General features: G+C 40.9%; 7 non-coding genes and 23 pseudogenes across 7 annotated transcripts; all 30 read left to right on the top strand.

Annotated features, from left to right (window-relative positions):
• Positions 1-2,781: 2,781 nt before the first annotated feature.
• LOC122339236 lies at positions 2,782-2,900 on the top strand. The gene has a single exon (XR_006249939.1). It is a non-coding gene; the product is annotated as a 5S ribosomal RNA (ribosomal RNA).
• A 275-nt stretch (positions 2,901-3,175) lies between these two features.
• Positions 3,176-3,295, top strand: LOC122339216 (annotated as a pseudogene).
• Positions 3,296-3,568: 273 nt separating this feature from the next.
• On the top strand, positions 3,569-3,687 carry LOC122339206. Its single transcript, XR_006249936.1, has one exon. It is a non-coding gene; the product is annotated as a 5S ribosomal RNA (ribosomal RNA).
• Positions 3,688-3,962: 275 nt separating this feature from the next.
• Positions 3,963-4,081, top strand: LOC122339230 (annotated as a pseudogene).
• Positions 4,082-4,354: 273 nt separating this feature from the next.
• Positions 4,355-4,472, top strand: LOC122339224 (annotated as a pseudogene).
• A 273-nt stretch (positions 4,473-4,745) lies between these two features.
• LOC122339225 lies at positions 4,746-4,864 on the top strand. The gene has a single exon (XR_006249938.1). It is a non-coding gene; the product is annotated as a 5S ribosomal RNA (ribosomal RNA).
• A 276-nt stretch (positions 4,865-5,140) lies between these two features.
• On the top strand, positions 5,141-5,260 carry LOC122339234 (annotated as a pseudogene).
• Positions 5,261-5,532: 272 nt separating this feature from the next.
• On the top strand, positions 5,533-5,651 carry LOC122339213. Its single transcript, XR_006249937.1, has one exon. It is a non-coding gene; the product is annotated as a 5S ribosomal RNA (ribosomal RNA).
• A 273-nt stretch (positions 5,652-5,924) lies between these two features.
• Positions 5,925-6,043, top strand: LOC122339210 (annotated as a pseudogene).
• A 272-nt stretch (positions 6,044-6,315) lies between these two features.
• On the top strand, positions 6,316-6,436 carry LOC122339235 (annotated as a pseudogene).
• Positions 6,437-6,708: 272 nt separating this feature from the next.
• LOC122339209 lies at positions 6,709-6,827 on the top strand (annotated as a pseudogene).
• Positions 6,828-7,103: 276 nt separating this feature from the next.
• On the top strand, positions 7,104-7,222 carry LOC122339238 (annotated as a pseudogene).
• Positions 7,223-7,496: 274 nt separating this feature from the next.
• On the top strand, positions 7,497-7,615 carry LOC122339201. The gene has a single exon (XR_006249932.1). It is a non-coding gene; the product is annotated as a 5S ribosomal RNA (ribosomal RNA).
• A 274-nt stretch (positions 7,616-7,889) lies between these two features.
• On the top strand, positions 7,890-8,008 carry LOC122339233 (annotated as a pseudogene).
• Positions 8,009-8,285: 277 nt separating this feature from the next.
• Positions 8,286-8,404, top strand: LOC122339226 (annotated as a pseudogene).
• Positions 8,405-8,679: 275 nt separating this feature from the next.
• Positions 8,680-8,798, top strand: LOC122339190. Its single transcript, XR_006249921.1, has one exon. It is a non-coding gene; the product is annotated as a 5S ribosomal RNA (ribosomal RNA).
• A 269-nt stretch (positions 8,799-9,067) lies between these two features.
• LOC122339229 lies at positions 9,068-9,186 on the top strand (annotated as a pseudogene).
• Positions 9,187-9,457: 271 nt separating this feature from the next.
• Positions 9,458-9,576, top strand: LOC122339222 (annotated as a pseudogene).
• Positions 9,577-9,846: 270 nt separating this feature from the next.
• On the top strand, positions 9,847-9,965 carry LOC122339239 (annotated as a pseudogene).
• A 272-nt stretch (positions 9,966-10,237) lies between these two features.
• On the top strand, positions 10,238-10,357 carry LOC122339219 (annotated as a pseudogene).
• Positions 10,358-10,627: 270 nt separating this feature from the next.
• On the top strand, positions 10,628-10,747 carry LOC122339240 (annotated as a pseudogene).
• Positions 10,748-11,020: 273 nt separating this feature from the next.
• Positions 11,021-11,139, top strand: LOC122339207 (annotated as a pseudogene).
• Positions 11,140-11,410: 271 nt separating this feature from the next.
• On the top strand, positions 11,411-11,529 carry LOC122339228 (annotated as a pseudogene).
• A 274-nt stretch (positions 11,530-11,803) lies between these two features.
• Positions 11,804-11,922, top strand: LOC122339211 (annotated as a pseudogene).
• Positions 11,923-12,196: 274 nt separating this feature from the next.
• Positions 12,197-12,315, top strand: LOC122339217 (annotated as a pseudogene).
• Positions 12,316-12,586: 271 nt separating this feature from the next.
• On the top strand, positions 12,587-12,705 carry LOC122339223 (annotated as a pseudogene).
• Positions 12,706-12,979: 274 nt separating this feature from the next.
• LOC122339208 lies at positions 12,980-13,098 on the top strand (annotated as a pseudogene).
• Positions 13,099-13,372: 274 nt separating this feature from the next.
• LOC122339218 lies at positions 13,373-13,491 on the top strand (annotated as a pseudogene).
• A 271-nt stretch (positions 13,492-13,762) lies between these two features.
• On the top strand, positions 13,763-13,881 carry LOC122339204. The gene has a single exon (XR_006249935.1). It is a non-coding gene; the product is annotated as a 5S ribosomal RNA (ribosomal RNA).
• Positions 13,882-14,153: 272 nt separating this feature from the next.
• Positions 14,154-14,272, top strand: LOC122339227 (annotated as a pseudogene).
• Positions 14,273-20,771: the final 6,499 nt, after the last annotated feature.

Genomic DNA, 20,771 nt, shown 5'->3' with positions numbered 1-20,771 from the left:
ATAAAAACAAACATCCGGATCAACTTGAGACAGTCTTTGCCCTCTTCCTCTCCCCGCCCTCGGCCTCGATAATTCGCTCCTCTGTACATTGTCAGGTTTGGCAGCTGGAGCTCCTTTTCAGCCCTTTTCGCACTTTTCTCCGCCAACATCTTTTCAGCATATAGCGCATGTTTTGAATCCTCTCCAGTTTCTCGTCTTCCCACTCGATGCAGGTTTGCTTGGCGATAGTCGTTATTTCGGAGTTTCAGTCCACTCAGGAAGCGGCTGCGTAAATGAGCTTCCCACATCTTTGGAATTTCCCCTCTAATGTCCGGCTCTGGCATTCCACTATAAGTGTTGAAAGTCTCATACAGTCGCACAAAATAGTCGTCAACTGACTCGTCCCTTCTTTGTGTGCAGTAGTTGATCTTGTCGGTGTTAATCCTAGCAGGAAAAAGGGCCTTGATCGTCCGCCCAGGCTTTTACTGCTAACCTGTATGGCTCGTTCTCAGCGTGTCCCCACTCTGCTTGAACTCTCCAGCGTGTCCACCTGGGAAATCTGGTCGGATCTTGTGCCAGTCCGCCCGGCCCCATCTTGATCATCAGCAGGCGTTTGAGTTCGAGCATCGTTGGGCTGAATTCTTGACAGAACGCATCCAGTTCCACTACAAACTTTTCTCCCGAGTCTCTGGGGTTTGGCAGATTTGTCATAACCTGCCTCAAGTCTGTCTCAGTCCATGGTCGAAAAACCATCGTGGTTCCTTGTGGGCCAGCCACCTGAATCATAGGGGAAAGATGTCGCGTTTCCCTCACCGTCGTTCTCATCCACGCCAGTCGGTTCTAGTGCCAGTCTTTCAAGCGATCTGGATCTGGTTCTCGTGCGATCACGGAGTATCTCATCTTTCGAACTCCGTCGCTGGATGTAGAAGGCTGAGATGGTGCAGGTGCCGTTGGAGCGGTAAGAGAGGCGGGCAACTGTCCTCCTTTCCATAAGCCCACGGGTGTCGTCGCAGCAGGGTAGTAAGACGGCGGTTGTGGTGGTGGCGATTGCGGTGGTGGTGCCAGCGGCTGGGGCATTTGTTGGTGGGGGTAAGGCCAGGAGTCAAGATCAAAGTCCACCGCGGCGCACTGGTTTTCTAGAGAGGATAGAGAGAAGAAGATTTCTGAGCAGTATACTCTGTTCCTTTAACTTTCTTTGTTTCTGACTCTACATTTTTATGAGGCAGTTCTTTCAGGGCTCGCCGTTTTTCTCGGCGTTCTGCCTCTTCTAGCCAATAGTTCAGATATTGTCTATGTTTCTGAAACAGATCTTTTTGTTTGTTTTTCAACTTTTTCTCATCCTAAGTTTACTTTCACGCTTTTCCAAACTTTCCTTCACCCTGTTTAGAGTCGTCACACTAAGCGTGCCCCTTTTGGAAAATCATGATCTTCGATCAAATCGGTATCACTTCCATAATTCTCTGTCCATATTTCTTTCTCATGTCAACATAAATTGGGCTGTTTAAATCGTCTAGATCGATTTCAGGTTTGACATTACTAGACCCCATACTTGCAATCCGAGACTTTACCTGTACCTGGGGCCGCGTCCTCTTTCCTCACACTCAGTCGTCACTGCCGTGTGGCTCTGCACTAACCCGCGCAGAGTCTTCTTACTCCTGTACTTACTCGTACGGAGTCCCTTACGCCCTTTTTTTTTTTTTTTTTTTTGTCTTGCTTACTGCAGACAATACCCTTTTCACTAACCCGTGAAACCTATAGGGCGGCTCGGCCATGCGTTCGTGAATCTAGGAATATCAAACCACTCGTTTTTGTCAGACCAAGATGAAAGAAAATTAATTTATTTATATATATATATATCCGTTAATAATTTTTTTTTTTTTTTTTTTTAAGACAAAGACAAACTCGTGTCTCAAAATCAGTCTCACCGTTTTCAGCACGCGTTTTCCTGGTTCTTTTAAGGAATCCAGCAGTGACGGTCCACTGGGCCCTCAGACGTCAGTTCCCTCTTCCCTGAAACCGTTTAGGGGTACAGGGCTAAGACCCTTTGTGGGCTTAGGGTGATCAGCCTACCAACGCCTTTCAAGTCCCGGACGATCAGCTGTCGGATCCCATCCTCGTCGCCAAGATTGTCATGGAATTTTCAACTCAGAATTATGTGAAGACTGAAAAATAAAGAGTCCAGCAAATTTGTCTTTGTCTTGCTTTTATTTCTCCGCGCAGAGAACAAAATGATCTGGTTTACACACAGTGAAGTCTGTGAGCAAAGAGATAACAGTGAGCTCACAGATTAGAGGTTTTATAGGCAAAAGTATACATTCCAAGGTCGCTCAAATTCATCTCGAACCAATTGAAATAGTCCAAAGTCACGCCACCCATCTGTGCTTACAGTGTCTGATTGTTCTCCAGTTTATCTCCCGTACCTAGCACAGATAGGGCATCCTGTACTCCCATGAGGTTGTTTAACATGGGTTTAACCACTGTCACGCACACAGTGTATGTTTCCCATAACTCCTAACATTCCAGGTCACTAATATATGTTTCTGTGTTTGTGCCTAGTACCGTGATATTCACGAATATATATATATGTAATCTATCTTTAAGTAAAGTTAGTTTAATAGTGAAGTTAATTCAATTCAGTGTTAAAAGTGAACAATAAACATTAAATGTAATCAATTAGAATAATTTCCATTACAAATGTAGCTCATTTTGAAGTATTTTTTTGTATTTCATTCATTACTTATCTAGTATAATGGCACTTAGTGTGCCTCACCTTAAAATAGGGGGCTTTTTGCAGCAGCTTTTGCTTACGGCCATACCACCCTGTTCACGCCTGATCTCGTCTGATCTCAGAAGCTAAGCAGAGTTGGGCCTAGTTAGTACTTGGATGGGAGACTGCCTAGGAATACCAGGTGCTGTAAGTTTTTGAGTTTTTTCACTACTTATCTAATACACTGGCCCTTAGTGTGGCCAAAGTTTGACCAGCTCTTTGCTTTCCCTTACTGCTTATTTAATTCAATTGCCTTTAAAGTAGCTGTTCTTTAAACAGAGTTTGACTGTTTTTAACTACTTATCTAATGCTCTTATCTTTAATGTAGCTCATTTTTGAAGTATTTTTTTGTATTTCATTCATTACTTATCTAGTATAATGGCACTTAGTGTGCCTCACCTTAAAATAGGGGCTTTTGCAGCAGCTTTTGCTTACTGGCCATACCACCCTGTTCACGCCTGATCTCGTCTGATCTCAGAAGCTAAGCAGAGTTGGGCCTAGTTAGTACTTGGATGGGAGACTGCCTAGGAATACCAGGTGCTGTAAGTTTTTGAGTTTTTTCACTACTTATCTAATACACTGGCCCTTAGTGTGGCCAAAGTTTGACCAGCTCTTTGCTTTTCCCTTACTGCTTATTTAATTCAATTGCCTTTAAAGTAGCTGTTCTTTAAACAGAGTTTGACTGTTTTTAACTACTTAACTAATGCTCTTATCTTTAATGTAGCTCATTTTGAAGTATTTTTGTATTTCATTCATTACTTATCTAGTATAATGGCACTTAGTGTGCCTCACCTTAAAATAGGGGCTTTTGCAGCAGCTTTTGCTCACGGCCATACCACCCTGTTCACGCCTGATCTCGTCTGATCTCAGAAGCTAAGCAGAGTTGGGCCTAGTTAGTACTTGGATGGGAGACTGCCTAGGAATACCAGGTGCTGTAAGCTTTGAGTTTTTCACTACTTATCTAATACACTGGCCCTTAGTGTGGCCAAAGTTTGACCAGCTCTTTGCTTTCCCTTACTGCTTATTTAATTCAATTGCCTTTAAAGTAGCTGTTCTTTAAACAGCGTTTGACTGTTTTAACTACTTAACTAATGCTCTTATCTTTAATGTAGCTCATTTTGAAGTATTTTTTTGTATTTCATTCATTACTTATCTAGTATAATGGCACTTAGTGTGCCTCACCTTAAAATAAGGGGCTTTTTGCAGCAGCTTTCGCTTACACGGCCATACCACCCTGTTCACGCCTGATCTCGTCTGATCTCAGAAGCTAAGCAGAGTTGGGCCTAGTTAGTACTTGGATGGGAGACTGCCTAGGAATACCAGGTGCTGTAAGTTTTTGAGTTTTTCACTACTTATCTAATACACTGGCCCTTAGTGTGGCCAAAGTTTGACCAGCTCTTTGCTTTCCCTTACTGCTTATTTAACTCAATTGCCTTTAAAGTAGCTGTTCTTTAAACAGAGTTTGACTGTTTTTAACTACTTAACTAATGCTCTTATCTTTAATGTAGCTCATTTTGAAGTATTTTTTTGTATTTCATTCATTACTTATCTAGTATAATGGCACTTAGTGTGCCTCACCTTAAAATAGGGGCTTTTGCAGCAGCTTTAGCTTACGGCCATCCACCCTGTTCACGCCTGATCTCGTCTGATCTCAGAAGCTAAGCAGAGTTGGGCCTAGTTAGTACTTGGATGGGAGACTGCCTAGGAATACCAGGTGCTGTAAGTTTTGAGTTTTTCACTACTTATCTAATACACTGGCCCTTAGTGTGGCCAAAGTTTGACCAGCTCTTTGCTTTCCCTTACTGCTTATTTAATTCAATTGCCTTTAAAGTAGCTGTTCTTTAAACAGAGTTTGACTGTTTTTAACTACTTAACTAATGCTCTTATCTTTAATGTAGCTCATTTTGAAGTATTTTTTTGTATTTCATTCATTACTTATCTAGTATAATGGCACTTAGTGTGCCTCACCTTAAAATAGGGGCTTTTTGCAGCAGCTTTAGCTTACGGCCATACCACCCTGTTCACGCCTGATCTCGTCTGATCTCAGAAGCTAAGCAGAGTTGGGCCTAGTTAGTACTTGGATGGGAGACTGCCTAGGAATACCAGGTGCTGTAAGTTTTTTGAGTTTTTCACTACTTATCTAATACACTGGCCCTTAGTGTGGCAAAATTTTGACCAGCTCTTTGCTTTCCCTTACTGCTTATTTAATTCAATTGCCTTTAAAGTAGCTGTTCTTTAAACAGAGTTTGACTGTTTTTAACTACTTAACTAATGCTCTTATCTTTAATGTAGCTCATTTTGAAGTAGTATTTTTTGTATTTCATTCATTACTTATCTAGTATAATGGCACTTAGTGTGCCTCACCTTAAAATAGGGGCTTTTGCAGCAGCTTTTGCTTACGGCCATCCCACCCTGTTCACGCCCTGATCTCGTCTAATCTCAGAAGCTAAGCAGAGTTGGGCCTAGTTAGTACTTGGATGGGAGACTGCCTAGGAATACCAGGTGCTGTAAGTTTTGAGTTTTTCACTACTTATCTAATACACTGGCCCTTGGTGTGGCCAAAGTTTGACCAGCTCTTTGCTTTCCCTTACTGCTTATTTAATTCAATTGCCTTTAAAGTAGCTGTTCTTTAAACAGAGTTTGACTGTTTTTAACTACTTAACTAATGCTCTTATCTTTAATGTAGCTCATTTTGAAGTATTTTTGTATTTCATTCATTACTTATCTAGTATAATGGCACTTAGTGTGCTCTCACCTTAAAATAGGGGGCTTTTGCAGCAGCTTTAGCTTACGGCCATACCACCCTGTTCACGCCTGATCTCGTCTGATCTCAGAAGCTAAGCAGAGTTGGGCCTAGTTAGTACTTGGATGGGAGACTGCCTAGGAATACCAGGTGCTGTAAGTTTTGAGTTTTTCACTACTTATCTAATACACTGGCCCTTAGTGTGGCCAAAGTTTGACCAGCTCTTTGCTTTCCCTTACTGCTTATTTAATTCAATTGCCTTTAAAGTAGCTGTTCTTTAAACAGAGTTTGACTGTTTTTAACTACTTAACTAATGCTCTTATCTTTAATGTAGCTCATTTTGAAGTATTTTTTTGTATTTCATTCATTACTTATCTAGTATAATGGCACTTAGTGTGCCTCACCTTAAAATAGGGGCTTTTTGCAGCAGCTTTAGCTTACGGCCATCCCACCCTGTTCACGCCTGATCTCGTCTGATCTCAGAAGCTAAGCAGAGTTGGGCCTAGTTAGTACTTGGATGGGAGACTGCCTAGGAATACCAGGTGCTGTAAGTTTTGAGTTTTTCACTACTTATCTAATACACTGGCCCTTAGTGTGGCCAAAAGTTTGACCAGCTCTTTGCTTTCCCTTACTGCTTATTTAATTCAATTGCCTTTAAAGTAGCTGTTCTTTAAACAGAGTTTGACTATTTTTAACTACTTAACTAATGCTCTTATCTTTAATGTAGCTCATTTTGAAGTATTTTTTGTATTTCATTCATTACTTATCTAGTATAATGGCACTTAGTGTGCCTCACCTTAAAATAGGGGCTTTTTGCAGCAGCTTTGCTTACGGCCATACCACCCTGTTCACGCCTGATCTCGCGTCTGATCTCAGAAGCTAAGCAGAGGTGGGCCTAGTTAGTACTTGGATGGGAGACTGCCTAGGAATACCAGGTGCTGTAAATTTTTGAGTTTTTTCACTACTTATCTAATACACTGGCCCTTAGTGTGGCCAAAGTTTGACCAGCTCTTTGCTTTCCCTTACTGCTTATTTAATTCAATTGCCTTTAAAGTAGCTGTTCTTTAAACAGAGTTTGACTGTTTTTAACTACTTAACTAATGCTCTTATCTTTAATGTAGCTCATTTTGAAGTATTTTTGTATTTCATTCATTACTTATCTAGTATAATGGCACTTAGTGTGCCTCACCTTAAAATAGGGGCTTTTGCAGCAGCTTTCGCTTACGGCCATACCACCCTGTTCACGCCTGATCTCGTCTGATCTCAGAAGCTAAGCAGAGTTGGGCCTAGTTAGTATTTGGATGGGAGACTGCCTAGGAATACCAGGTGCTGTAAGTTTTTGAGTTTTTTCACTACTCATCTAATACACTGGCCCTTAGTGTGGCCAAAGTTTGACCAGCTCTTTGCTTTCCCTTACTGCTTATTTAATTCAATTGCCTTTAAAGTAGCTGTTCTTTAAACAGAGTTTGACTGTTTTTAACTACTTAACTAATGCTCTTATCTTTAATGTAGCTCATTTTGAAGTATTTTTTTGTATTTCATTCATTACTTATCTAGTATAATGGCACTTAGTGTGCCTCACCTTAAAATAGGGGCTTTTTGCAGCAGCTTTTAAGCCACGGCCATACCACCCTGTTCACGCCTGATCTCGTCTGATCTCAGAGGCTAAGCAGAGTTGGGCCTAGTTAGTACTTGGATGGGAGACTGCCTAGGAATACCAGGTGCTGTAAGTTTTGAGTTTTTTCACTACTTATCTAATACACTGGCCCTTAGTGTGGCCAAAGTTTGACCAGCTCTTTGCTTTCCCTTACTGCTTATTTAATTCAATTGCCTTTAAAGTAGCTGTTCTTTAAACAGAGTTTGACTGTTTTTAACTACTTAACTAATGCTCTTATCTTTAATGTAGCTCATTTTGAAGTATTTTTTTGTATTTCATTCATTACTTATCTAGTATAATGGCACTTAGTGTGCCTCACCTTAAAATAGGGGCTTTTTGCAGCAGCTTTAGCTTACGGCCATACCACCCTGTTCACGCCTGATCTCGTCTGATCTCAGAAGCTAAGCAGAGTTGGGCCTAGTTAGTACTTGGATGGGAGACTGCCTAGGAATACCAGGTGCTGTAAGTTTTTGAGTTTTTCACTACTTATCTAATACACTGGCCCCTTAGTGTGGCCAAAGTTTGACCAGCTCTTTGCTTTCCCTTACTGCTTATTTAATTCAATTGCCTTTAAAGTAGCTGTTCTTTAAACAGAGTTTGACTGTTTTTAACTACTTAACTAATGCTCTTATCTTTAATGTAGCTCATTTTGAAGTATTTTTTGTATTTCATTCATTACTTATCTAGTATAATGGCACTTAGTGTGCCTCACCTTAAAATAGGGGCTTTTTGCAGCAGCTTTTGCTTACGGCCATATCACCCTGTTCACGCCTGATCTCGTCTGATCTCAGAAGCTAAGCAGAGTTGGACCTAGTTAGTACTTGGATGGGAGAATGCCTAGGAATACCAGGTGCTGTAAGTTTTTGAGTTTTTCACTACTTATCTAATACACTGGCCCTTAGTGTGGCCAAAAGTTTGACCAGCTCTTTGCTTTCCCTTACTGCTTATTTAATTCAATTGCCTTTAAAGTAGCTGTTCTTTAAACAGAGTTTGACTGTTTTTAACTACTTAACTAATGCTCTTATCTTTAATGTAGCTCATTTTGAAGTATTTTTTTGTATTTCATTCATTACTTATCTAGGATAATGGCACTTAGTGTGCCTCACCTTAAAATAGGGGGCTTTTTTGCAGCAGCTTTAGCTTACGGCCCTACCACCCTGTTCACGCCTGATCTCGTGTGATCTCAGAAGCTAAGCAGAGTTGGGCCTAGTTAGTACTTGGATGGGAGACTGACTAGGAATACCAGGTGCTGTAAGTTTTGAGTATTTTCACTACTTATCTAATACACTGGCCCTTAGTGTGGCCAAAGTTTGACCAGCTCTTTGCTTTCCCTTACTGCTTATTTAATCCAATTGCCTTTAAAGTAGCTGTACTTTAAACAGAGTTTGACTGTTTTTAACTACTTAACTAATGCTCTTATCTTTAATGTAGCTTATTTTGAAGTATTTTTTTGTATTTCATTCATTACTTATCTAGTATAATGGCACTTAGTGTGCCTCACCTTAAAATAGGGGCTTTTTGCAGCAGCTTTAAGCTTACGGCCATACCACCCTGTTCACGCCTGATCTCGTCTGATCTCAGAAGCTAAGCAGAGTTGGGCCTAGTTAGTACTTGGATGGGAGACTGCCTAGGAATACCAGGTGCTGTAAGTTTTGAGTTTTTCACTACTTATCTAATACACTGGCCCTTAGTGTGGCCAAAGTTTGACCAGCTCTTTGCTTTCCCTTACTGCTTATTTAACTCAATTGCCTTTAAAGTAGCTGTTCTTTAAACAGAGTTTGACTGTTTTTAACTACTTAACTAATGCTCTTATCTTTAATGTAGCTCATTTTGAAGTTTTTTGTATTTCATTCATTACTTATCTAGTATAATGGCACTTAGTGTGCCTCACCTTAAAATAGGGGCTTTTGCAGCAGCTTTAAGCTACGGCCATCCCACCCTGTTCACGCCTGATCTCGTCTGATCTCAGAAGCTAAGCAGAGTTGGGCCTAGTTAGTACTTGGATGGGAGACTGCCTAGGAATACCAGGTGCTGTAAGTTTTGAGTTTTTCACTACTTATCTAATACACTGGCCCTTAGTGTGGCCAAAGTTTGACCAGCTCTTTGCTTTCCCTTACTGCTTATTTAATTCAATTGCCTTTAAAGTAGCTGTTCTTTAAACAGAGTTTGACTGTTTTTAACTACTTAACTAATGCTCTTATCTTTAATGTAGCTCATTTTGAAGTATTTTTTGTATTTCATTCATTACTTATCTAGTATAATGGCACTTAGTGTGCCTCACCTTAAAATAGGGGCTTTTGCAGCAGCTTTCGCACACGGCCATACCACCCTGTTCACGCCTGATCTCGTCTGATCTCAGAAGCTAAGCAGAGTTGGGCCTAGTTAGTACTTGGATGGGAGACTGCCTAGGAATACCAGGTGCTGTAAGTTTTTGAGTTTTTCACTACTTATCTAATACACTGGGCCCTTAGTGTGGCAAAATTTTGACCAGCTCTTTGCTTTCCCTTACTGCTTATTTAATTCAATTGCCTTTAAAGTAGCTGTTCTTTAAACAGAGTTTGACTGTTTTAACTACTTAACTAATGCTCTTATCTTTAATGTAGCTCATTTTGAAGTATTTTTGTATTTCATTCATTACTTATCTAGTATAATGGCACTTAGTGTGCCTCACCTTAAAATAGGGGCTTTTTGCAGCAGCTTTGCTACGGCCATCCCACCCTGTTCACGCCTGATCTCGTCTAATCTCAGAAGCTAAGCAGAGTTGGGCCTAGTTAGTACTTGGATGGGAGACTGCCTAGGAATACCAGGTGCTGTAAGTTTTGAGTTTTTCACTACTTATCTAATACACTGGCCCTTAGTGTGGCAAAGTTTGACCAGCTCTTTGCTTTCCCTTACTGCTTATTTAATTCAATTGCCTTTAAAGTAGCTGTTCTTTAAACAGAGTTTGACTGTTTTTAACTACTTAACTAATGCTCTTATCTTTAATGTAGCTCATTTTGAAGTATTTTTTGTATTTCATTCATTACTTATCTAGTATAATGGCACTTAGTGTGCCTCACCTTAAAATAGGGGCTTTTTGCAGCAGCTTTTAGCTTACGGCCATACCACCCTGTTCACGCCTGATCTCGTCTGATCTCAGAAGCTAAGCAGAGTTGGGCCTAGTTAGTACTTTGGATGGGAGACTGCCTAGGAATACCAGGTGCTGTAAGTTTTGAGTTTTCACTACTTATCTAATACACTGGCCCTTAGTGTGGCCAAAGTTTGACCAGCTCTTTGCTTTCCCTTACTGCTTATTTAATTCAATTGCCTTTAAAGTAGCTGTTCTTTAAACAGAGTTTGACTGTTTTTAACTACTTAACTAATGCTCTTATCTTTAATGTAGCTCATTTTGAAGTATTTTTTTGTATTTCATTCATTACTTATCTAGTATAATGGCACTTAGTGTGCCTCACCTTAAAATAGGGCTTTTGCAGCAGCTTTTCGCCACGGCCATCCCACCCTGTTCACGCCTGATCTCGTCTGATCTCAGAAGCTAAGCAGAGTTGGGCCTAGTTAGTACTTGGATGGGGAGACTGCCTAGGAATACCAGGTGCTGTAAGTTTTGAGTTTTTCACTACTTATCTAATACACTGGCCCTTAGTGTGGCCAAAGTTTGACCAGCTCTTTGCTTTCCCTTACTGCTTATTTAATTCAATTGCCTTTAAAGTAGCTGTTCTTTAAACAGAGTTTGACTGTTTTTAACTACTTAACTAATGCTCTTATCTTTAATGTAGCTCATTTTGAAGTATTTTTTTGTATTTCATTCATTACTTATCTAGTATAATGGCACTTAGTGTGCCTCACCTTAAAATAGGGGCTTTTTGCAGCAGCTTTTGCTTACGGCCATACCACCCTGTTCACGCCTGATCTCGTCTGATCTCAGAAGCTAAGCAGAGTTGGGCCTAGTTAGTACTTGGATGGGAGACTGCCTAGGAATACCAGGTGCTGTAAATTTTTGAGTTTTTCACTACTTATCTAATACACTGGCCCTTAGTGTGGCCAAAGTTTGACCAGCTCTTTGCTTTCCCTTACTGCTTATTTAATTCAATTGCCTTTAAAGTAGCTGTTCTTTAAACAGAGTTTGACTGTTTTTAACTACTTAACTAATGCTCTTATCTTTAATGTAGCTCATTTTGAAGTATTTTTGTATTTCATTCATTACTTATCTAGTATAATGGCACTTAGTGTGCCTCACCTTAAAATAGGGGCTTTTTGCAGCAGCTTTAGCTACGGCCATACCACCCTGTTCACGCCTGATCTCGTCTGATCTCAGAAGCTAAGCAGAGTTGGGCCTAGTTAGTATTTGGATGGGAGACTGCCTAGGAATACCAGGTGCTGTAAGTTTTTGAGTTTTTTCACTACTCATCTAATACACTGGCCCTTAGTGTGGCCAAAGTTTGACCAGCTCTTTGCTTTCCCTTACTGCTTATTTAATTCAATTGCCTTTAAAGTAGCTGTTCTTTAAACAGAGTTTGACTGTTTTTAACTACTTAACTAATGCTCTTATCTTTAATGTAGCTCATTTTGAAGTATTTTTTGTATTTCATTCATTACTTATCTAGTATAATGGCACTTAGTGTGCCTCACCTTAAAATAGGGGCTTTTTGCAGCAGCTTTAGCTTACGGCCATACCACCCTGTTCACGCCTGATCTCGTCTGATCTCAGAGGCTAAGCAGAGTTGGGCCTAGTTAGTACTTGGATGGGAGACTGCCTAGGAATACCAGGTGCTGTAAGTTTTGAGTTTTTCACTACTTATCTAATACACTGGCCCTTAGTGTGGCCAAAGTTTGACCAGCTCTTTGCTTTCCCTTACTGCTTATTTAATTCAATTGCCTTTAAAGTAGCTGTTCTTTAAACAGAGTTTGACTGTTTTTAACTACTTAACTAATGCTCTTATCTTTAATGTAGCTCATTTTGAAGTATATTTTTTGTATTTCATTCATTACTTATCTAGTATAATGGCATTTAGTGTGCCTCACCTTAAAATAGGGGCTTTTTGCAGCAGCTTTCGCTTACGGCCATACCACCCTGTTCACGCCTGATCTCGTCTGATCTCAGAAGCTAAGCAGAGTTCGGCCTAGTTAGTACTTGGATGGGAGACTGCCTAGGAATACCAGGTGCTGTAAGTTTTGAGTTTTTCACTCTTATCTAATACACTGGCCCTTAGTGTGGCCAAAGTTTGACCAGCTCTTTGCTTTTCCCTTACTGCTTATTTAATTCAATTGCCTTTAAAGTAGCTGTTCTTTAAACAGAGTTTGACTGTTTTTAACTACTTAACTAATGCTCTTATCTTTAATGTAGCTCATTTTGAAGTATTTTTTTGTATTTCATTCATTACTTATCTAGTATAATGGCACTTAGTGTGCCTCACCTTAAAATAGGGGCTTTTGCAGCAGCTTTGCTTACGGCCATACCACCCTGTTCACGCCTGATCTCGTCTGATCTCAGAAGCTAAGCAGAGTTGGACCTAGTTAGTACTTGGATGGGAGAATGCCTAGGAATACCAGGTGCTGTAAGTTTTGAGTTTTTCACTACTTATCTAATACACTGGCCCTTAGTGTGGCCAAAGTTTGACCAGCTCTTTGCTTTCCCTTACTGCTTATTTAATTCAATTGCCTTTAAAGTAGCTGTTCTTTAAACAGAGTTTGACTGTTTTTAACTACTTAACTAATGCTCTTATCTTTAATGTAGCTCATTTTGAAGTATTTTTTGTATTTCATTCATTACTTATCTAGTATAATGGCACTTAGTGTGCCTCACCTTAAAATAGGGGGCTTTTTGCAGCAGCTTTAGCTTTACGGCCATACCACCCTGTTCACGCCTGATCTCGTCTGATCTCAGAAGCTAAGCAGAGTTGGGCCTAGTTAGTACTTGGATGGGAGACTGCCTAGGAATACCAGGTGCTGTAAGTTTTGAGTTTTTCACTACTTATCTAATACACTGGCCCTTAGTGTGGCCAAAGTTTGACCAGCTCTTTGCTTTCCCTTACTGCTTATTTAATTCAATTGCCTTTAAAGTAGCTGTTCTTTAAACAGAGTTTGACTGTTTTTAACTACTTAACTAATGCTCTTATCTTTAATGTAGCTCATTTTGAAGTATTTTTTTGTATTTCATTCATTACTTATCTAGTATAATGGCACTTAGTGTGCCTCACCTTAAAATAGGGCTTTTTGCAGCAGCTTTAAGCTTTACGGCCATACCACCCTGTTCACGCCTGATCTCGTCTGATCTCAGAAGCTAAGCAGAGTTGGACCTAGTTAGTACTTGGATGGGAGACTGCCTAGGAATACCAGGTGCTGTAATTTTTGAGTTTTTCACTACTTATCTAATACACTGGCCCTTAGTGTGGCCAAAGTTTGACCAGCTCTTTGCTTTCCCTTACTGCTTATTTAATTCAATTGCCTTTAAAGTAGCTGTTCTTTAAACAGAGTTTGACTGTTTTTAACTACTTAACTAATGCTCTTATCTTTAATGTAGCTCATTTTGAAGTATTTTTTGTATTTCATTCATTACTTATCTAGTATAATGGCACTTAGTGTGCCTCACCTTAAAATAGGGGCTTTTGCAGCAGCTTTCGCTTATGGCCATACCACCCTGTTCACGCCTGATCTCGTCTGATCTCAGAAGCTAAGCAGAGTTGGGCCTAGTTAGTACTTGGATGGGAGACTGCCTAGGAATACCAGGTGCTGTAAGTTTTGAGTTTTTCACTACTTATCTAATACACTGGCCCTTAGTGTGGCCAAAGTTTGACCAGCTCTTTGCTTTCCCTTACTGCTTATTTAATTCAATTGCCTTTAAAGTAGCTGTTCTTTAAACAGAGTTTGACTGTTTTTAACTACTTAACTAATGCTCTTATCTTTAATGTAGCTCATTTTGAAGTATTTTTTGTATTTCGTTCATTACTTATCTAGTATAATGGCACTTAGTGTGCCTCACCTTAAAATAGGGGCTTTTTGCAGCAGCTTTTGCTTACAGCCATACCACCCTGTTCACGCCTGATCTCGTCTGATCTCAGAAGCTAAGCAGAGTTGGACCTAGTTAGTACTTGGATGGGAGAATGCCTAGGAATACCAGGTGCTGTAAGTTTTGAGTTTTTCACTACTTATCTAATACACTGGCCCTTAGTGTGGCCAAAGTTTGACCAGCTCTTTGCTTTCCCTTACTGCTTATTTAATTCAATTGCCTTTAAAGTAGCTGTTCTTTAAACAGAGTTTGACTGTTTTTAACTACTTAACTAATGCTCTTATCTTTAATGTGTCATGGAATTTTCAACTCAGAATTATGTGAAGACTGAAAAATAAAGAGTCCAGCAAATTTGTCTTTGTCTTGCTTTTTTTATTTCTCAGCATGCAGAGAACAAAATGATCTGGTTTACACACAGTGAAGTCTGTGAGCAAAGAGATAACAGTGAGCTCACAGATTAGAGGTTTTATAGGCAAAAGTATACATTCCAAGGTCGCTCAAATTCATCTCGAACCAATTGAAATAGTCAAAAGTCACGCCACCCATCTGTGCTTACAGTGTCTGATTGTTCTCCAGTTTATCTCCCATTACCTAGCACAGATAGGGCATCCTGTACTCCCCATGAGGTTGTTTAACATGGGTTTAACCACTGTCACGCACACAGTGTATGTTTCCCATAACTCTAACATTCCAGGTCACTAATATATGTTTCTGTGTTCGTGCCTAGTACCGTGATGTTACGAATATATATATATATGTAATCTATCTTTAAGTAAAGTTAGTTTAATAGTGAAGTTAATTCAATTCAGTGTTAAAAGTGAACAATAAACATTAAATGTAATCAATTAGAATAATTTCCATTACACTCCTCCCTTTTGATCATTCTTGATCACCTGTCAAATTAGAATATAATAAAATAAAATCCCATAACGATAACATCAAGTGTGTAAATTCACATGGATTCAGAACACACCATCACACAATAAGGGTTTGAAAAACATAATAAACATCTTTAACATGTGATTAACTGGAGATTACATAAAACTCAATCTGAGGAAATCATCGCTTGACTATATATATATATATATAAAAAACGTTAATTGAAATGTAGAATTTTTCCTTTAAATGGTGTTATCTTGTGAAATTATCTACTCGAGACCCCTTTAACCATTAGGTTACTCTTCATCATCACTTGAATCATCATAATCATCACAATCAATTATATTCACCACCTTTCTGGATTTATCCTCTATCTTACTCCCCCAGTGATTAAACATTATCATTTGGTGTGTGGCAGAAGCTCTCATAGTCGACATTCACTGCTCTTTTTACCATGCTCATCACACAAGGCCATATACACAGTAACAGAACAAACACAGATAGTGCTGAAATGGCAAGCAAACCAATATACTCAGCCTTTTGCCATAATCCCTTGAACCAATTCCATCCCCACACATCATCATCAGCACTAATCTCCATTGGTGATATTCTGAATACCCAAATCTATCATATGACCATCAGCATCATTGTCAGGAATATAGGTACAACATGCAGATCCTACAACAGCACACACGCCTCCGGAAATGGCTGTAAGTTGATCCAACACAAGTCGATTCTGCAAGCGCTGTCAGTCTCAGGCCTCTCAGTTCCTCCTTGATCCCTCCATCATTACCTTTGTGGTATTCATGAAGCTGATTAGTTCATACCGTGTCACTTCCACTTCATTTTGGAGGAATGCCACACCAAGAGACAGGACCAAAGCCTGGAAGAATTTCTCAGCTCCGTTCCATAGTCGATGTTCTTTCCGGGACAGGGTTGTCCCGTCCAAGGCTTGATATCTTGACTCGGTCACGCAGTGAAGTCACCCTCTTCTCGATTTCTCTCTTGGCCTTAGTGAGGCGATGTCCTGGCTTCTTCGTGTGAAGTTGTTCTGGTGCTCTTACGCTTATCGCTCCTCCATATAACTGTACCATAGCACATGTGCCTGTCCACCGTCGGGGCAGTGAAGCATACACGACATGTCCACACAGCCAGTACCATTCCTCCACCACACTGGTACCATCGTTGTCAGGAATGTGGACCTCTGAGCAATCTTGTTTGCATCTCACCCGATCGTTGGGGTTGCTACCGGTGAGATAACGTCGGCTGATGTGACATTGTGGCAGAAGTCCTACCCCAATGATGGAATTCAACAAGCACCCCATGCATTTGTGACCGGCTTCTTGAGTGATCAGGAGTGAGTTGTACATCTCATTGCAGTGATTGATGGGTATTTCTCCCATGGAGTCTTGTCCCCCGTCATTTCGATAACAGGTCAGGTTAGATGGTATGTCTTTCACTATAGCAATGCGGCCTGCCACCCTCTTCAGGGTTCTAATCTTTGTCCACTCAGTTGAATTCTCCATGATCCAGAAGTCACTGTGTTCGGGTAGCCCTGCTGCTGCCACTGATATTGCTGTTATGTGCTTGATCAGATCCTTATCTGGGTCTTGATAGGCCCACCAATCCCCTCCGGTTATGCTGTGAGGAGTTGTGCACCTGCGTAGCAGTCAGTCAAGCCATTCGTTTTAGCAGTGAAGTTAAGCAGCCTCCACCACATATTGTTAGCATACGGATGTGGCGGATTCGGTGGTCTAACCAGTGCTCATCTCCTGTCTTGACTGCTCTGACTTGCCGGAGGAGAGTTTGATTAACCATATCGTCACATTCAGTGACATGATGTTCACGTTGTTTCTCCATGTATATCATGATGAATAGTGCAAATGAGAGGACGACCAGCGTCATGCTTATGATTAGGGGTCAAGAGGTTTGGGTACAAGTCGTATAGGTTTTTGAACTTGTCTATCTTCCTTCTCAATTTAGAGGATACCATCTTGTCAGATACTGCCACGTGACGCCTGATATTTTTGTAGGGAAGAAACAAATTTGCCCTGTTTGTCTATCTAATTGAGGTCTTATATTTGGTTTACTATACAGGAACGCAGCAGTCTGTCCTTCATAGAAATGTGATGCTCTCCAGCCAATTGTAGTAATGACAGCTAACACTGCACTATCTTGTTCAACTATTTGTCTAATTGCTTTACATACGTCGTTTCCTATTTTCCTCTTATAGCAGCGATATAGAATCGGGGTGAGCAGGTATCTAGTGTTCCACACACAGGCGTCTGATCCATAGAGCCCTTGCTCTTCTATGGTGATGGGAAAAATCCTTTTTCTTTTCGGCATCCGTTGGCCTGTACTGACATCAGCTCACTCCCACACAGTGATGTTGCTGCGTGTTCAGCTCCCATACACCACTGTGTGTTCGTTTACCTTTGTCAGTCAGGCGTCCCCCTTGGCACGGGGCAGCGGGTCAATCACTGTTTATTGGGCTGCGTCTCCCTCTGGTGGTGCTGGGACCTTTTTGCAGTGGCTGGCGTGTATCCACGTAGCCCCTCTCAGCCACCTTAACGCAGTGTGCGTTATCAGCAGGACCTGGAGCAGGCCGTTCCACCTCCTTGATTTCAATGTTTCCTTCTGAAATCCTTGAGCCACCACAAAATCACCAGGTCTGATGTCATGCAGAAATCCTTCTGCTGGTTTAGGTAAGCGTCCTTGACCTGTTGAGAGATCTGAGAGAGAGTCGAAGACAGATTTTTCACAATAGTTCAACATGTCATCTTCACACAGAGCAGTAGAGGGCAATGGTGGGGTTCGGTCCCCTCCAAGCGATGGAGGCCTGCCAAACAAGATTTCAAATGGACTGAGATTAGACTTTGCTCTTTTTCTCATTCTCATATACATCAACACAATGGGAAGTGCTTTGACCCAAGACAGACCTGTTTGCTCACAACACTTTGCCAGTTTATTTTCAAAATTCCATTTTCTCTTTCAACACTACCCCGGACGCTGGATGATAGGAGGTATGTTTACGTATATCAATTCCCAAGAATTTCCCAACCTGATCGATTGCCTCATTAGCAAAGGTGTGCCATTATCACTACTAATCTTTTTGGTATTCCCCATCTTGGGACGATCTCAGACACTAGTGCCTTTGCAACAGCCCCAGCATTTTGCTTAGATGTGGGAAGACTTCCACCCATTTTGAGAACATATCAGCAAAACAAGGCAGAATTTCTTACCTTCACATGGTGTCAGTTCAATGAAATCGAACATTATGTGATCAAAAAGGTTGACTTGGTGGTGGATGTGCTGCCAAAGGACCTGTTGTCCTCTTCCTACATTATTTGTGGCACAGATCATACAAGATTGACAATATTTGTCTGCAAAGGAAGTAAATCCTTTTGTAAACCAATATTGATTGATCATATCAAACATTCCCATTTTGCTTATGTGATCTAACCCGTGCACTAATTTGGCATAGTGTGGGAAAAAGTGTTTTTGGCAAACAAGGTTTGTCTTGATTGCTCAACCAAAGCGTTGTCTTTCAGCTTGCACTCGGCCTTCACCCATTGTTTTTCTCTTCTGGTGTTGCGAAACCCTGCATAGCTGCAAGAGAACTAGAAGGGAAGGTTAGTTCGTCATCGTTAACAGTTACACATGTAAGAGAAGGTTCTGTTCCCTTTGTTGCGTTCTTATGGCGATATCAGCGCGTTTGTTTCCTAATGATACAAAATCGTTAAACTTGGAATGCGCGACGCGCTTGCAAATAGCAATCGACCTTGGAAGCAAAAATCGCTTCTAATAAGGCTGCTATTTTATCATGATTTTGGATGGGTTTTCCGCCAGTTTAGAAATTTCCTACATCGCCATAGAGCGAAAAATCATGACAGGTCGAAAAAGCATAACGAGAATCTGTGTAGATGGTGACTGTTTTTCCTTCTGCGATTTTACAGGCTTCTGTTAATGCTACTAATTCGGCCGCTTTGCAGAGTAATGTCGCAGTGAGGCGCTCCGCTTACTAATGTCGCATGCGAGTGGATGGTTACTTGCGTAACCTACTCTGTTTTACCGGTTTCTGGGTCTCGAGACGCTGAACCATCAACAAACAAAACCAAATCTGCATTGTCAAGGGGTTTCTTTTAAATCTGGTCGCGGTGTACACACCTGTTCCAATGCGGCGATACAATTATGTTCTCGCCATCCTGCTCGGTTGAGAGCAGTGTGGCAGAGATTCAATACTGTACACCGTTTACTGTGATGTTTGGCATTTCCAATAGAATGGTATTATATCTGAGCCATCTGGCTGTTGACAAATGAGATGTTTTCTGTTCCAACAGGATCATAGAGACAGCGTGTGGCACTAGTAATGTTACATCAGAATATCCCACAATTTCCCTTGAAGCTAAAATAGCTTTTCTGCTGCTGCTACAGCTCTCAGACAATTTGGTAGACCTGCTGCCACAGGGTCGAGTTTACTTGAAAAATATGCCACGGTCTCAGCTTTCCCCGTGATCCTGTAACAGAACAGAAGACATGAAACCATTTTTCTCATCAACTGTTTGTACAAAATTTCTCTCAGGGTCTGGAAGTCCCAGACTTGGGGATGTCTGTAACAACATTTTCAACCTTTCAAATGCTTTCTCTGCTTCAGGAGTCCAGGTCAGTTTGTCATGTGGCTGCAACCTTTTCCGTGAGCCAAAGCGCTCAAGGTGACTCTTCAATGGCATAGTTGGGAATAAATGTTCTACAATATGAACACATTCCCAAAAATGACATGAGCTGTTTTTTTGTCAGAGGCTTTGGAATCTTTTGAATTGCCTCTATTCTCTCTTTTGTGTTAGAGATTTTCCCTGCTTGTTGATAATGTGACCTAGAAACGTCACCTCCCTTTTTGCAAACTGCAACTTTGACAAACTGACCTTGTGGCCTTCAACAGCCAAATGTTTCAACAGCTTTACAGTGTCCTGTGTACAAGTTTCTTCATCTCTGGCTGTTATTAGAGATCATCGACATATTGAATTAAAGCTGACCCTGGTGCCAATTGTAATGTTTCCAAACTTCTCTTCAGTGCCTGCTTGAACAATACAGGCGAATTTTTGAATCCTTGACAAAGTCGAGTAAAAAGTGTAAGGTTTGCCATTAAAGGTGAAAGCAAACCAAAATTGGCTGTCTTTATGAACCGGCACAGAGAAAGCATTGGAAAGATCAACAACCGAAAACCATTCAGCATCACCTGGTATTTGTGATAGAGAGTGTGTGCGGGTTGGGGAACAATAGGAGCCTGTGTCTGAACTGCATCATTTACAGCCTGCAAGTCTTGCACAAACCTCCACTCAACCGGCTGGTCTCGTCTCTTATCTTTTGACAGGAAAGATGGGTACACGACAGGAGAGTTCTCACATTCCACAATCACTCCAGCCTTTTCAATGCCTCAAAAACTGGCTTGATTCCCTCAATAGCTTCCCTTTTCAAAGGATATTGAGGTTTGCATGGTCTGTAATCAGATTTTGGAATAATTTGAATAGGGTCACAATTCTTGATCATTTGCGTCATATTTAGAAGAAGCCCAAACAGTCTTTGGAACTTCCTTGAGAGCTGGAATGCTTTCCATTTCAGTTTCTGTGAGGAAGCAGTGATTGGGTAATGCACTTTCACTCACATGAACTGTGCGTTCAGCCATCGCAGCAGGCTCAGTCAAATTCGTTCGATATGCAGACAGAGTTGGATTATATTCAACATT

The sequence above is a fragment of the Puntigrus tetrazona genome, unplaced genomic scaffold (assembly GCF_018831695.1).
Source record: "Puntigrus tetrazona isolate hp1 unplaced genomic scaffold, ASM1883169v1 S000000992, whole genome shotgun sequence".
Taxonomy (NCBI): Eukaryota; Metazoa; Chordata; class Actinopteri; order Cypriniformes; family Cyprinidae; genus Puntigrus; species Puntigrus tetrazona.
This window is presented reverse-complemented; position numbering and strand designations above follow the sequence as displayed.